This window comes from Scyliorhinus canicula, chromosome 5 (assembly GCF_902713615.1).
Source record: "Scyliorhinus canicula chromosome 5, sScyCan1.1, whole genome shotgun sequence".
NCBI classification, from domain to species: domain Eukaryota; kingdom Metazoa; phylum Chordata; class Chondrichthyes; order Carcharhiniformes; family Scyliorhinidae; genus Scyliorhinus; species Scyliorhinus canicula.
The window spans coordinates 62,655,404-62,671,457 of record NC_052150.1 but is presented as its reverse complement, the minus strand read 5'-3'; the positions used below and the strand labels follow the sequence as shown (position 1 = coordinate 62,671,457).

Sequence of the window (16,054 nt, the reverse complement as noted above, 5' to 3'; positions counted from 1 at the left end):
GAGGGTATGCAGAGCAGATTCACTAGGTTAATCCCAGAGCTGATGGGGTTGGATTATGAGGAGAGGTTGAGTAGACTGGGACTGTACTCGTTGGAATTTAGAAGGATGCAGGGGGATCTTGTAGAAACATATAAAATGATGAAGGGAATAGATAGGATAGATGCGGGCAGGTTGTTTCCACTGGCGGGTAAAAGCAGTACTAGGGGGCATAGCCTCAAAATAAGGGGAAGTATATTTAGGACTGAGCTTCTTCACCCACAGGGTTGTGAATCTGTGGAATTCTTTGCCCTGTGAAGCAGTTGAGGCTCCTTCATTAAATGTTTTTAAGATAAAGATAGATAGTTTTTTGAAGAATAAAGGAATTAAGGGTTATGGTGTTCGGACCGGAAAGTGGAGCTGAGTCCACAAAAGATCAGCCATGATCTCATTGAATGGCGGAGCAGGCTTGAGGGGCCAGATGTCCTACTCCTGCTCCTAGTTCTTATGTTCGTACTGAGTGATAGAGCAGGCTCAGCAGTATGGTCAACTCGTGTTCCCATTTCTTATATGTGCTTATTTTGCCAACCTGCACCATGTAGGCGTGCTATAAAACGTCTCCGAAAATTTGGCATGTAAGCACATTTTTTCTGTCAGGAGCCAAATTTATTTGGAAATATTTAAACAAGGATGTGGTGTTTTATGGTCTAGCGGTTGAACACAAGCTGGCTAAAATAATTTTTTATGTGAAAAATAAGCAATAATCCATTGATTCAGACATGCACTGTTGCAAGCTAGATTAGAAGAATTTCAACGACGACAGTGAATTTCTAATGAGCAATCTTTCGAAAGACATGACTATTTCTTTCCCTTTGTGTTATGTCTTGCGCATTCCCTGTCATGGGTTGTGGGGGGGTGTTGCTTTAAGAAGATGCTTCAAACCATCTTGTCTGCTTTTAATGACTTTTGCGAAGACTGTTTACATTATTGCAGTATCTCCGCAGAATTAGGATTCAAAGAAACAGAGGTATTTCTCCATAGCAGTATCTAGAGTGTTATATGTACTGATCCTTTCATTATTTAGGGTAGAGACAAGATACATTTTTTAAATGTATCATTTGTTAAATGTACAGTGCTTATCGTATAATGATTATAAAGGCTGAACTATGCCTGCGAGGAATCTCAACACTGAAATATTGCAGGCTTTATTTTGATGAAGCTTGAAAGTAATACTGATGTTGGTGAGCAATCATAGACATACCTATAAAATTGAATACTGAACTGCTTGCGCCTGTGCACGTGTGTGCACCTATGAATAGACAGCTGTTAGAAAATGTTTCATTTAGCATTCACTGCTAATACCACCCTTTTATAGAACAAAATGCCAACCTGTTTTATCTTTCTACAGGGGCTGGTTTAGCACAGTGGGCTAAACAGCTGGCTTGTAATGCAGAACAAGACCAACAGCGCAGGTGCAATTCCCGTACCGACCTCTCCGAACAGGCGCCAGAATGTGGCGACTAGGGGCTTTTCACAGTAACTTAATTGAAGCCTACTTGTGACAATAAGCTATTATTATTATCATCATCATCATCATCTTTCTGGACTGCCTTGCAGGGTTTTCAGCAAAGCATTTTTCTTATGAAGCAGTTGGCATTTTTGTACTTGAATTTGTCTCATTAGATTTTACCAAGGGGCAAGATTTTAGTATCAACTTAAAAAATTATATTTTCTGTTGCTAAATGCCAAAGAAAAATTGAGTTTGGTTTTACTAAAAGGATTTTCTCTTCAGGAGAAAGAAACAGTAGGGATTTATTCAACTATAGATGAAAAAAAGTTTTTAAAATGAGATTTAATGAATTAAGGCCATGTTATATTCAATTTCTTGTAGAAGTTGAATTAAATTGGAAGATTGAACCATTGACAGAAGGTTTCTTGGAGATGACTACAAAGTGAGGTGCCTTGATAATCTTTTCTCTGTAAAGCTAGAGGTTGTCCAGAGATGTCCTTTTTCTCATTTGGATATACATCTTGTAGAGCTGCATTGAAAAGAGATAAGATTTTCTACATCTGCTGTCTTATTACCCTCATGCAGATCTGACTAGTACAAAGCGCCTAGTGTTGAATCATATTTTAGAGCAGTATGCAGTGAGACTGGTCATCAATGCGTCACACTGTTCCTATTCCTGTCACTTGTGGACCATGTATGTGCTGTGAATAACTAATCATATCAGGGTGGAGGACCAGTAATCGTTCCCTGTTCTCATGGAATCACTTAGTTTGCTTATATAACGTCCACTGGCAAAAATCGTTTGAAATCAAGCACGACATCCATCTAGCTTGGTGAGTCTTCAGATTACTTAGGAGCCCGATTCTGGGTGCACAAATTCTTCTGCAGTGAGGGCATGTTGTTGTGAGGGGTGTGGAATTTGCTGCCTTGAGTTGACTTCCCTCTTCTTCCTCTGCCTATGCCTTTCTGTAAGTTTGTTGAACATCAAAGTGGCTTGCACCTTGATGACCAAGGGGGAGCCATGCCAAGTGGTCCGCAGCCTTCTCCCAGTCAATGGTGTCAAAGCCTCCGTGTGCTAGCGTCGCCCATGTTTTACTGCGGCCTTGTATGTATCTTTCGAGCTATGGCCAACAGAAGGCTGGGAGAAAAGACTCTGCTGAGGGGGCTGGTTTCTGGGCATCCGGATGCATGGTCTGACCATTGGAGCTGGTCCACAGCAGTGGAGCTTCAATGCTGGTAGGCACAGCTTCATGGAGGACATTAGCGTTGGCCCGGTGGTCCTCCCGTTTTGTTCCCAGAATTTAACTGCTGATGGAAGCTCTCAAGGATCTTAATGTGGCGTCAATAGACAGCTCAGGTTTAGCTACAATAGAGGAGGGTGGTCAACACAACAGCTCTATAAACCAGGACACTTGTTGACTTCCAAAGGTCTCTGTTGTCAAAGATATAATGGTGCAGCTTGAGGAAGGCAACACTGGCACAGTGTACTCAGTGCTGGACTTCCACATCGATGTTGGCCCCTTGGGGAGAGGTAGTGGCTGATGAACTATGGGAAGTACACAAATTCCAGAGCCAGCCCATCCTTATGGATGGTGCGAGGGATGCTCACCTGGTCTGGGGAGGGTTGGTGAAGTTCCTTGGCAATGTTTAAAGATAGGCCAAGCCTCTTATAGGAGTTGTTGAAGAGGTCAATTGTCCATTGCATGTCTTGTACAGAGTGAGCCATCATGCAGCAGTCAAACTGAAGGCCATGGTGGTCAATTCCGTTTTAGCCTCGAAGCAACTAAGGTTGAAGAGGCCCCCCTCCCCAATGGCTGCAGTACCCTGGGATGATCGGAAGCCATACTGGGTTTCCGGGAGAGTCTCTTCAAATGACAGAGGAAAGCGGTTAAGGAGAATGGCCAGGGTCTTAGCTGTGATGGACAGGGGGGGAATCCACCAAAAGTGCTAAACACAGCTATTGTTGGATTTATTTCAGTAAATCAAGAAGGGGATGAGTCCATGGAATATACACCATAAGAGTTGAGATGAAATTAGAACTGACTGTCTCTAGAAGCATGTGTCTGGGCCAGATGAAAGGTGAGGGCCCTGAAGCTTATGTAGATCCAGTTGCAGTTTATTTGCTTTCAGTTAAAACGCCCTTTCCTCTCTCATCTTCCCTTCCTTTTTCTGTCCTAATGACATTCCTTGTGGTTCTATCTTTGGTGCCATCTTTCTGGTACAATTCTTTATTCTGATTGTCGATAATTCAGGGTCAGGTTTAGATTAAATGAGCAGAATATTAGGCAGATTTGATTTATCCATTAATTTGTTTGTTCATTCATCTTGTGCTCTGTCCAAGTACAATTCCTTGGTTCATTGTCTGCTGATGTTTCACCCAGAGCTGTTTTTTATTGCCAGTTTTTGTCTGCAGTGGATTGCCATTGCCTTCCACTCTTGGGGAAGGGCGAGGAGGTAAATCTGTCTCAACCGGAATGGAATCAAACCCGCGTTGTTGACATCAATCTGAACTACATGCTCGTTGAGTTATTATGGGTGTGTAATCTGCCCTGCCCAGTTTTTCCCTCTGCACTCTGCCCATCTAAATTCAAAGAGGAAAATCTGCGCCGAGTGTCAGTAGAGTTTTCAATTTAGTATGAGAAGCATAATTAATTACCCAGATTATATTTGCATAAGATCTCTTGCTGAAGTTGCTGAATAGAAAAGAGGAACCCTGGCTCAAATGTGTTGTTACTTTCTCATCCGAGTCCAAGTACACTGAGGTACAATTGTAGTAGCACCATTTCCACCCCATTGGCTCATCGCCATAATGAGTATTGAGCCATCAGGGAAAGAACTTTCTTTCCCGTCAGTCTGCATCTTTCACAGCTGGGAGAACAAGAATGCAACTTAATGGCTTGTTGAAGTGTTATTTAGTAATCGACTAGAAAAAGCAACCCAGGATGACTTTTCTACGTCGGTCTCTCCTTCCTTGCCATAGTCCAGTGTCTGGTGTCACAACTCAGATCTGCAAGCAGCGAAGAATAAAACTGGAGTCTTGCTACACTTAAAAGTTTTCATTTAAAGAAAAAAACACGAGCATTTATCGTACCTTTTGCAATCTCTGGATGTCTCAAAATTCATTACAGTCAATTAAGTACTTTTCAATGTAGCCACTGTTAAAATGTAGTGCAGTTTGCACACAGTAAACCCCAAAAGCAGCACTGTGATAATGACTTAATCATCTGTTTTTGTGATGTTGATTGAGGGATAAATATTTACCAGGACACCTTGGATGACTCCCACGTACGTCTAAAAAACAACAGTGCCATGAGATCTTTTACATCCACCCGAACATGCAGATGGGGCCTCCAGTCAACGTCTCATCTGAAAGGTGGTACCTCTGACAGTGCAGCACTCCCTTGAACTGTACATTGGCTTTAATTTTTGTTCTCATGTCCTTGAATAGGACTTGAACCCAGAACCTTGTAGCTCAGGCAAGCACATTCACAGCGACGTATTGTGCATTTAAATGGGGACGCGTGGTGGCACAGTGGTTAGCACTGCTGCTCAGAGCGGCAAGGACCCTGGTTCAATTCGGCTTTGGGTGACTGTGTGGAGTCTGCACGTTCTCTCCTTGTGCGTGGGTTTCTTCCAGGTGCTCTGGTTTCCTCCCATTGTCCAAAGATGTGCAGGTTAGGTGGATTGGCCATGATCAATGTGTGGGGTTGTGGGGATAGGGTGAAGGAGTGGGCCGAGATAGAGTGCTCTTTCTGAGGGTCGGTGCAGACTCTACAGACCGAGTGACCTCCTCCTGCACTGTAAAGATTCTATGATATTCTATTCTATGATATCTACAACCATCAACACCTCTTTCATTCTATATCTATGTGTGTGTAGATATAAAAAATACATACTCGCACATATATGTATTTGAGTCCCAAATTTTGTATTAAAAAAATAAATAAATTTAGAGTACCCAATTCATTTCTTCCAATTAAGGGCAATTTAGTGTGTTCAATCCAGCTACCTAGAACATCTTTGCGTTGTGGGGGCGAAACCCACGCAGACATAGGGAGAATGTGCAAACTCCACACGGATAGTGACCCAGAGCCGGGATTGAACCTAGGACCTCACCGCCGTGAGACTGCAGTGCTAACCACGGAGCCACCGTGCTGCCCTTTGAGTCCCAAATTAATGGCAAGCGCCTGAATGCAATTAACCCTGTCTTGTATGTACTAAATATATTTCTTTGACCGTTTCCCACAACCGAATGATTGGTAAATCAGCTTATAGAACCATAGAAAGGTTACAGCACAGAAGGAGACTATTTGGCCCATCTTGTCTATGCCAGCCCGAGTACATCCAGGTGCCCTTTCTAATCCCACCTTCCAGCAACCGATCCATAGCCCTGTATCTTACAGTACTTATGGTGCTGATCCAAGTACTTTAAAAAAAAAGAATTTAGGGTCTCTGCCTCCACCACCAACCCAGGCAGGAAATTCCAGCCACCCGCTACCCTCTGCATAAAAAAGTTCTTCTTCATCTCCCCTCTACACCTTCTACCACTTAATTTGAATCTATGTCCCTTGCTTCCAAAATTCTCCACCAAGGGAAACAATTTTATTCTGTCTACTATATCTCTTCCCTACATCATTTTGCACACCTCAATCAAGTCATCCCTTAGCCTTCTTTGTTCCAAGGAAAATAATCCCACCCTATCCAATCTCTCCTCGTGGCTACGCTTTTCTAGCCCTGGCAACGTACTTGTAAACATTCTTAGCGGAATTGCAGGTTCAAATCCATGTTTCACCAATGGATGGTGCGGTCTTCCAACATATTAAACTACCTGGGAATTTTAGATTTTTGAATTGTATAGTTGTAGTTAAGTAGGTTAATTGCATTTTTGTGATTTGTAAATTTATTTTTAGGCTGTCATAAAGGTGATTGCTTTGAGCTACTAATAACATGATCATTTATATTTAGAAAGTGTGTGGGGAAATCAATACCACTATATGTAGACTGTCATTTAATTGACAATGTTCCATGGTCACACCAGGGCTAATTACTGCAACATAAATTACAGATGTATTTTGATACATAATATAATTCTATAAAAGTGATTATTTGAGATGACGTGGAATATTTCCAGTGTAATGGTGTAGCAATTTTGAGAAGTGGGACTCAAAGCTGGCAATGACAGAGATGTAAAGGTGCAAACTAGTAACCACACCTGAAACTAAATTTACACTAAATAGTAGTCCGTGCAGTGCTAATTAATTTGGGGATCCATATGAAGTTTAAAGCTTACAGATTTAGCATTTTAACAAACCAACATCTTTGCTGTTTTGTTATAAAAATGACTTTGCGTGGAATCCACAATCATTGGGTTTAAAGAACTGGGGTGGTGAGAACATTATGTTGGCAGGATGACTCAAAAGTGGAGATTTTACTGGAATCGCTAACATAAAACTAGATATCTGTCAACATACTGTGTTTGGAAGCTGTAGAAGTAAAATTCATTTGGGCTCATCAGAAGTTATTCTGTAAATAGGGCAATTGATGTTCCAGTTCCATAATAAGCCATTTGGAAGGTGAGAAAGATTTTGTTCAATAATCAACAGTTTGACCTGTGATGAAGCAAAAATGTGGTGTTGCTTGCCCAAGCCATCGTGATGGTGTCAGTAGCTTTGAAAGCATGTAGTGGGGATCTGGTTATGATGTAGATATTCCTATTCTGATGTGTTTCGTCAAATTTTATGTTTATTTCTTCAGTTTGTTGTTTGCCTTCAGAAAGGGAGAGTTCTTAAACTCATTGATTAGTGCAGAGCAGTGCACAAATTGAATTGGAATTGATGTGATGGTTAACATTTTTCTTCATTGCAAAATAATATACCATTACTCTGCTGTTCGTCTTCATCAGTGCTTAAAATCTACTTATTATTGGAAGTCTGTGAACCCACAAAGTAGACCATCAAAATGATGTGTGGAGGGCAATAATTTCTTGCAAAATAGGATCTCAGAGGATGGGTCCCTCTATGGCACATGTGTGGCTCTGTTTTAGTGCCAGTTGTAAAGTGGCATTGATCATGAGTCCACTGCAAATCTTATTTTGAAAATGATGCATTTATGGTGGGGAGTAAAACAACTGAAGAATGTGTGAAAATCTTCCTCCTCCTTGAACTAACACTTGAAATGGTTAACTAACCATTAACTAACCTCCTTGAACTAACACTCCATATCTATTGGAGAATACTAAAAACGTTTTAGTGTAATTTTTAAAATTCAGGACATGTAAACACTTTATTTTCTCCTTATGGTGTGTTTGTGACTGTAGCTGAGAGGATGGGTGTGTCATTTGATCCCGGGCCCTGAACAGTACCACAATGGATTGGTGGAAGTAACTGCCTAAAAGCAAGTGATTGCCTTTGGTTTCCCTCTCCCTTGTGGTGAGTCACCTGGCTTCTGCATCCCGCCATCTCACATCAGTGTAATAGAGGTTAGAAACTTGAGGGGGTGTCTCATTACTCTCTAATGTTTTGCGATTCTGCTCCAAAATGCTGTACTAAGATGATTAAAAGTTTGACCTCTGCCTGAAACTGTATCAGTTCCAGGCGGTCTCATTCTTGAAACTAATTCAAGTCAAAATACTCCCTTGGTACAGAAATCCATTCACAGGCCTTGAGAGGCACTATGATTAAAGCTGACTACTATCTATTGCTTCAGCTGTACAATGTGTACCAGAGGATGTTACGCCAGTAACAAATATTGGACTCCGTTTTCAGAAATGTAAATTTCTGGTTTGTTCAGTTGATATTTTATGGAAAACACTTTGTTAAATTTGAGAGGCTGGCTATTCAAATTGCAGGGTGTTCATTTCCAGATATACAAAGTAGAGCTTCCTCTGAATGCAGTCAGTTGGCTGTGGGCCACTAAGAAACTGAACCTCCTTGTTTAAGAAAATGTTTTATTTCAAGTTCATCTACATTGAGCTTTTGAAGGTGAAGGAACTGTTAATTTTATATCAATTGCTTTGTGTTTTTGTATTTTCAACATTTTTTCTATTGTGAATTTACAATTTGAAAATTAAATAGTATATTTTTTGCTAACTTCAACAACTCAGCCATTAGTGCTGAATAAGATGTGCTGCTGGTTTGCGTTATGTATGGTGTATGTCATGAAAGCTTCTCTTAGTGATTCAGACAAAGATAAACATATTCATGCTCAAGAGAATAATCTAAAATACAACAGCCTAAATGCTTGGAGGGCAGAAGGGCCTGTTCCTGTGCTGTATTGTTCTTTGTTCTTATTTGTAAAGATCCCAAAACATGGGAGTCATTGGCATGAATAGGCTGGTACAAGCCTAACTAACCACTAGGGTAAGCTGCCTTTGCCCTGGCCTGCATGGCTCCTGGCTGCGACAATATATTTCTGTAGGAGGCACAGTTCAGTCAGAATGCCATCAATTCATAAACTATGAATGGGGGTGTAAACTTACATAAAACATGTACAATTATATACCTACATATATTATGACATCATAAAAATGTGTCTGCTCCCTTAATTATATGCAAGCTATATGACTTCACTAATAACCTCATACAATATATGTATAAATTTTACATCTGCATGTATAATGGCTTAATAAAACATGTACATTCCTGAGGCCCAGTTAAAACAAAAACAAGTTCCTATAGTTCAGGTCCGAATGAAAATTTGAATGATGAAATCCATTTTAAGTTCAAAAGCTTTGATAATGAGTATTTTGGCAATCACTTTACTGCCGGTGAAGTATTCAGGGTATTTGTTTCAAAGAAAAACATTCGGGAGATCTGGGGCAACATTTGGGACAGCATCTGGGACAGAATTGCACTCCAGTGTCATCTTACTGTCAGGCTGGAAATAGGCTCTTGGGTAGACGTTTTCTTGCGATTACCAACTCACTCCTTTTGTACAATGGTACCAATTCCCAGTAGCAACATAGAATATCTACAGTGCAGAAGGAGGTCATTCGGCCCATTGGATCTGCACCGACCGTCTGAAAGAGAACCTACCTGGGCCCACTCCTCTGTAACATTGGAATTCCACCTAGGACAATTTAGAATGGCCAATACATCTAGCAGACACATCTTTTGACTGTAGGAGGAAACCTGAGCACCTGGGGAAATCCACACAGACCTGGGGAGAATGTCCAAACTGCACGCAGACAGTCACCCGAGCTTGGAATTGAACCCGGGTCCCTGGCGCTGTGATGCAGCTGTGCTTAGCCATTGTGCCACACTTGTGTATGTGAACAGTTGTTGTCAGTTTCCAGTTTGGAATTTTACATTCGTTAGTAAAATATTCTGAAAATAAAACCCAGTGTTCTGAATGGAGAAAAATGTTAAAAAAAAGCAATAGTCACTCAAAAAGTAAAGGAATTGTCCACACATCATTGGCGCCCTGATGATTCTTCAATTTTCTTCAAAGTAATAGGGTCCATAGACTCTCAGGATTGTATGGAAATGAGGGGATTTTATACCAATTAAATCTCTGGATCACCCTTGGTGTTGTAGCATGTGGAACTTTGAATTTTAAGTAATTCCAGAATTCTCAAACACTTTCTTAAATGTATGTATGTATGGTTTTGTGAAGGAGAGGTCATGTCTCACTAACTTGATAGAGTTTTTCGAAGAGGTCACAGAGATGGTGGATGTTGTCTATATGGACTTCAGCAAGGCCTTTGACAAGGTCCCTCATGGTAGACTGGTACAAAAGGTGAAGTCACACGGGATCAGGGGTGAGCTGGCAAGGTGGATACAGAACTGGCTAGGTCATAGAAGGCAGAGAGTAGCAATGGAAGGGTGCTTTTCTAATTGGAGGGCTGTGACCAGTGGTGTTCCGCAGGGATCAGCGCTGGGACCGTTGCTGTTCGTAGTATATATAAATGATTTGGAGGAAAATGTAACTGGTCTGATTAGTAAGTTTGCAGACGACACAAAGGTTGGTGGAATTGTGGATAGCGATGAGGACTGTCCGAGATACAGCAGGATTTAGATCGTTTGTAGACTTGGGCGGAGAGATGGCAGATGGAGTTTAATCTGGACAAATGTGAGGTAATGCATTTTGGAAGGTCTAATGCAGGTAAGGAATATACAGTGAATGATAGAACCCTCAAGAGTATTGAAAGTCAGAGAGATCTAGGTATACAGGTCCACAGGTCACTGAAAGGGGCATCACAGGTGGAGAAGTAGTCAAGAAGGCATACGGCATGCTTGCCTTCATTGGCCGTGGCATTGAGTATAAAAATTGGCCGGGGTACTGAGTATAAAAATTGGCAAGTCCATGTTGCAGCTGTGTAGAACCTTAGTTAGGACACACTTGGAGTATTGTGTTCAATTCTGGGTCACCACACTACCACAAGGATGTGGAGGCTTTAGAGAGGGTGCAGAAGAGATTTACCAGGATGTTGCCTAGTATGGAGGGCATTAGCTATGAGGAGCGGTTGAATAAACTCGGTTTGTTCTCACTGGAACGACGGAGGTTGAGGGGCGACCTGATAGAGGTCTACAAAATTATGAGGGGCATTGACAGAGTGGATAGTCAGAGGCTTTTCCCCAGGGTACAGGGGTCAATTACTAGGGGGCAGAGGTTTAAGGTGCGAGGGACAATGTTTAGAGGAGATGTACGAGGCAAGTTGTTTTCACACAGAGGGTAGTGGGTGCCTGGAACTCGCTGCTGGAGGAGGTGCTGGGAGCAGGGACGATAGTGACAGGTAAGGGGCATCTTGACAAATACATGAATAGGATAGGAATAGAGGGATACGACCCAGGAAATGTAGAAGATTTTAGTTTAGACACGCAGCATGATCGGCACGGGCTTGGAGGGCCGAAGGGCCTGTTCCTGTGCTGTACTTTTCTTTGTTCTAAATCCATAATGATCTGCTTTCAGTTTCCTTAATTCAATGTGGTGAGTCACCTGGCTTTGACTTTCTAACCTCCACACCACTGTAAATTAGATTACATTTGTATCCCATTGAAGTGTACTAATTGGTTGAAGTTGAGCAAAGTACAGTTATTTCTCCTTTGGTGATCACATCTGATTCTGCCAACCTTGATTTCTGTCCATTGATTAAGCAAAATGATCAAAATAGGAAAGTTGTCCGAAACATCGCATTTGTTCATGTAGTAGAAGTACAAACAAAAAAATTGAAAGTAAGATGCAAATTTGCACTGTAATCAAAGAGCACCTTTACCATGAATTTTCTAGTTCAGATTTGGATTAAGGATCTTATCTCAAATTATCAGAGTTTTAATATTCTTATGTAAAAGGTCCAACTTTTGGGATTTGAGTGTTGAGTGATGTTTGCAGAGTTGAACCACATTTCTTTATTATGACGAACTTTATGGGAACATAATATTTAGTAATTGATATGGAGGTTTTAGCTGCAGTGTCATATCTAATACTGCAAACATCTGATATTGTGTGCTGCAAACATAACATATTAGTCTTCAATGATCAGAATGAGATTGGGTGTTCAGTTTTTAGATTGATTCTAAGTTTGGATATCAGCGTAGAAACTGTTTCCAATGGCTGGAGAGTCTGTAACTAGGGGTCATAGACTTGGCGTTTTCTCTCTTCATTGTAGTTTCCACCTAACTCTGTCCTCTCAAGGGTTTAGTCCAACATTTGGTGAATGTAAATTGTGTTATACTTAGCTGTGATGTGGTCGCTAAGAACCCTTCAAAGCTGTTATGTGTGTAGGAGTTAATGAATTTCAACAACATGCAAGTTGTTTGATGGAGGTGATTTTGTTTAAGAGGCAACATTTTTTCACATTGCTGGTTTCCGCACTAATTATTCTTTCTTCAGACCCAGAATTTGAAAGTCCGGAGCTCCGAAGAGGTGAAATGTTGTGTAGTCAGGGATGGGATGGATAAACAATCTCCAGGCTTAAACCATCTACCACAGTTAGGCTGAGTTTCATAAGCTGACAGCTACCATAAGTGAATGCTTTATATAAACCAAACACACTGTTAGCACAGTGGGCACCACACTAGCACAGTGGCTAGCACTGTTGCTTCACAGCCCCAGATCCCAGGTTCAATTTCCAGCTTGGGTCACTGCCTGTGCGGAGTCTGCACTTGTCCCCTGTGTCTGCGTGGGTTTCCTCCGGGTGCTCTGGTTTCCTCCCACAATTTCCAAAAGACATTCTGAATTCTCCTTCTGTGTATCCGAACAGGTGCCGGAATGTGGTGAATAGGGGATTTTCACAGTAACTTCATTGCAGTGTTAATGTAAACCTACTTGTGACAACGATAAAGATTATTATTATCTTGCCAGCTACGAGACTCGTGAGCAAATATGGGCAGACACGTTTTTTTTTAAATGGAGAAAGAAACCTGCGTAACTGAAATAAGTGGGAAGAAGGAAATCAAAAAAAGATTTGGTACATGAAGGCATTCTTTGGATTTTGTGTGTTACAAATGGGAATTATGTTTTGGGACTGTTGTCTTTAATTTCGTATAAAGTGGAGAGGGTCAAGTGAATCAGTCCTGAAGTCTATTGAACAGCATACTTTGATGACATGACTGTTACATATGAAGGGGAAGCTTGGGTTGTTTTGCTGGATAGAATGTGTAAGACGAACAGACTTGGAGACAGTGGTGTACTATCTGTGTTTACATTAATTAGACTGCTAGTCTCAAGTCCTGGGAAGGTATTGAGTATTGAGAATTAGATATTGTTCTTGGGGCTAAAAGGATCAAGGGATAGAGGGATAGGAATGTTTTTTTTTCTTATCATGTGTACCGAGGTACAGTGAAAAGTATTTTGCTGCGAGCAGCTCAACAGATCATTAAGTACATGGGAAGAAAAGGGAATAAAAGAAGGGGGAAGGCGGGATCAAGTTGATGATCAGATGAATGCGGAGCAGGCTCTAAGGCCTGAATATCCTCCTTCTGCTTCTATTTTCTATGTTTCTGTTTTGAGTTGTAAAAAGTTTGGCTTCAAACTGTCCATTTAGTTCCAAGATGAATGAGAATTAGGGTCTCAAGTGATGCCAATCAGCATTTCTACCTGTGCTTCATATTGCTATGGAGATGGGCTTTGAGTGGTGAAGGGTTTCTAAGGTAGCCCTGAGAATTAACAGACGCAGGCAGTGTGCCAGGATCCAAGAGGGAGCAGCTAGATCATGGAGTCATAACCACACAGAAAGAGACTATTCAGTTGAAGAGAGTTACTATAATGGTGCCAGGGATGAGGACATTTATCTACAAGATGAACTTGAGAAGCTGAGGATGTTATTCTTAGATCAAAGAATATTGAGGGAGATTTGATAGAGCTGTAGAGGACTATGACAGGTTTAGATAGGGTATACTAAAGAAAAACCTCCCATTAAATGTTGGGAAAAAGACTGGAGACTCAGATTAAGGTTTTTGGAAAGTGTTGAGGGGTGGGTGTATGTGAGTCAGAAAGATTTTATGTAGCAAGTAATAATGACTTCGTCATTACGGTGCAATTGATGCACCATGTTGGAATGCGAGTCAGAGCTAATGTTCAGATTGAAAAGTCCAAATTCATGAGGATTTGAAACAAGTCTGGATGATTTGCCTCGCTAGAGGGAGAATTGCCCTGTGAAAGACAATTCTGGAGCTATAAAGGTACCAGGCTGGGAAAGAAAAGGGGCAAAAAGTAAACCTTTTGGGATTTAAGAATAATTTTGGACTGGATGCTGGAAAGTTTAAAAAAAAAATAATTTTTATTGAAAAATTTTGAATTTACACAACAACATCAAACCATACTAAAATACCAACGATAACAGTAATAACAACAATCATAAACCTCCGCCCCTCCTCAATGAACAACCCAACATATTAACAACAACTTAAGTTAACCCAGTGTTAAGTTACATAACCGTAGCGAAAAAAAAAATATACAAACTATAGTTAGGAACACCCCCCTTTGCCCGGGTTGCTGCTGCTATTGACCAAGATACCTATCTTTGAGCCAGGAAGTCCAGAAAAGGCTGCCACCGTTTATAGAACCCTTGTACTGATCCTCTCAGGGCAAATTTAACCCTTTCTAACTTTATAAATCTCGCCATGTCATTGACCCAGGTCTCCACACTTGGGGGCCTCGCATCCTTCCATGTAGCAAGATCCTCCGCCGGGCTACTAGGGACACAAAGGCCAGAACACCGGCCTCTTTCGCCTCCTGCACTCCCGGCTCCACCGCAACTCCAAAAATTGCGAGTCCCCATCCTGGTTTGACCCTGGATCCAATCACCCTCAACACCGTCTCCGCCACCCCCTTCCAGAATTCTTCCAGTGCCGGACATGCCCAGAACAGATGGGCATGATTCGTTGGACTCCCCGAACACCTGGTGCACCTGTCCTCACCCCCAAAGAACCTACTCATCCTAGACCTGGACATGTGGGCCCAGTGCAACACCTTAAATTGGATGAGGCTAAGCCTCGCATATGAAGAGGAAGAGTTGACTCTCTCCAAGGCATCCGCCCAAGTCCCGTCCTCTATCTGCTCCCCAAGTTCCCCCTCCCATTTAGCCTTCAGCTCCTCCACTGACGCTCCTCCACCTCCTGCATTACCTTATAGATGTCAGACACATTCCCCTCTCCGACCCACACCCCCGAAAGCACTCTGTCCATCGTCCCCCGCGAGGGCAGCAAAGGGAATCCCTCTACCTGTCGCCTAGCAAACGCCTTTACCTGCAAGTTTCTGAACATGTTCCCTTGGGGAAGGCCAAATTTATCTTCCAGTTCACCCAGGCCCGCAAACCTCCCGCCAATAAACAGGTCCCTCAATTTACTGATGCCCACCCTTTGCCACCCCCTAAATCCCCCATCCTTGTTGCCCGGGATGAACCGATGATTGCCACCCAGTGGAGCCTCCATTGAGCCCCCTGTTTCCCCCCTATGCCGTCTCCACTGTCCCCAGATTCTTAGGGTCGCCGCCACCACCGGGCTCGTGGTTAACCTCTTAGGGGAAAGCAGCAACGGCGCCGTTACCATGGCACCCAGGCTCGTACCTCTACATGACACCATCTCCATTCTTTTCCACGCCGCCCCTCCCCCCTCCATCACCCATTTACGCACCATTGACACATTGGCTGCCCAATAGTACCCCAAAAGGTTGGGCAGCGCCAGCCCGCTTCTATCCCTCCCTCGCTCCAGGAAAACCCTCTTCACTCTCGGGGTCCCATGTGCCCACACAAAGCTCAAGATACTGCTAGTCACTCTCCTAAAGAAGGCCCTGCGGATAAAGATGGGCAGGCACTGAAAGAGGAACAAGAACCTCGGAAGCACCGTCATTTTGACGGACTGCACCATTCCCGCCAACGACAATAGCAGCATGTCCCACCTCTTGAACTCCTCCATTTGATCTACAAGTCTGGTGAAATTATGTTTGTGAAGAGTCCCCCAGTCCCTGGCCACCTGCACCCCCAGGTACCTAAAGCTCTCCCCTGCCCGCCTAAGCGGGAGCATACCAATTCCTTCCTCCTGGTCTCCAGGGTGCACCACAAACACCTCACTCTTGCCTAAATTTAGTTTATAACCTGAAAAGGTCCCAAACTCAGCTAGCAGCTCCATC

General features: G+C 42.5%; 1 protein-coding gene across 7 annotated transcripts in view; it reads left to right on the top strand.

The window, feature by feature from the left end:
- LOC119966020 (triple functional domain protein) overlaps positions 1-16,054 on the top strand; it is a 684,537-nt gene that overhangs the window by 64,636 nt on the left and 603,847 nt on the right. The gene's annotated exons all lie outside the window — the stretch shown is intronic.